Raw genomic sequence first — 1437 nt, forward strand, 5'->3', positions numbered from 1 at the left:
TAGAAGCATTGAGAGTTTAGGTGTTAGATATGTAACTATACAGGAAATTTAGTATATATGTAATTCTTTCAAATAATAACAATTCAAATAATAACAAAGCACAAGGAATTTGACATATATAGATACATTTGATATATTCAATTTATTTGACAACAGTAAAAGGCATCATCATCACCTAGCTGAGCAAATAGAGAACAATTAAGCAGCCATAGAAGTAGCTATTCTATTCATTTATCAAACCGGCTACCCGAAAAAATGCCATGTACAAAATCAAGCACCCTATTTCATCCATTTTTCAAGGATGGCAGCCGAGATGTTGCTATCTACAAATGAAGCACCCCATTTCATCCATTTTTCATATTCATGCTCAACAAATCAAGCAAACTCTTTCATCCATTCTCCAAATCAGCACTCAACATTTTCCTTTTTTTATTGCAAGATCCAAATCGAAAATCAACAAACCGAAAAATGACAAATCAGAAAGTCACAAATCACGAATATCACAAACATCTCACAACAAACTGCAAATTAGAGCCAAAAATTGCATAAAAATACCAGTCCGTTGAAAATTACCACAGGAATTACTTAGAATTGTAACCGGAGGGAGGAGGGAGGAAGAGAAGAAAAGTGATGCTAAGCACGAGAGATACGCGAGAGGGAGAGAAATGCGACCTTACAAAGTTCACGAGAGCGATCGACACCTAGAGCAGAAGAGACACAAGAGAGGCACGAAGGTAGCGGGGTAACGAACATGCAAAGGAACACGGGCCACAAGGCTGACTCCGGGAATGTGTTTTAATAGAAATTTCGATGGAATTATTATAATAATCCACTGCGCTGCAACAACCAAATGTGGCTTCTGATGATTTGAAAACACACCGCACCAAATAAGCTGCCCCAAACAGGCACTTAAACCAAGTTTTCGAAACATTCCACCAAATAATCCACATGATTTTTTGAAGCACCAATAGTTATTTTCAACATTTAAGTGCTTTAATAATCTCAGAATTACATGGGCTTGTGTTGATCGGTTTTATATCATTGAGCTGGTTGATTTGACTATAAATATTTTAAAATTTGAGATCGTTTAATCTTCTAATTAGTGCACAAAAGCATTCGATTATACTTTAAATATTTGTTGTGGGTATATTTGGACTCAGATTTGATCACTTTTAGCATCATTGAATTTTTCTTGTCCAAATGCCAACTTGATTATAATCTTTTTGAAATTATGGCTCAAATAATCTTGAATTTGCATTTAAAGTATTTTTTGCTCAAAATGCATAAAGATTTATGTATGATGATAATAATTTGTTGATGACACGTCAAGCATAAAAGTATGATACTTGTCTTTATTGTAGCTTGCTTTTTTCTTTTTTTTTTCAAATAACATAGCCTTAAAAAGTAATATATATATATATATATATATATATATAT

This window comes from Phalaenopsis equestris, unplaced genomic scaffold (genome assembly GCF_001263595.1).
Source record: "Phalaenopsis equestris unplaced genomic scaffold, ASM126359v1 Scaffold000774, whole genome shotgun sequence".
Classification (NCBI taxonomy): Eukaryota; Viridiplantae; Streptophyta; class Magnoliopsida; order Asparagales; family Orchidaceae; genus Phalaenopsis; species Phalaenopsis equestris.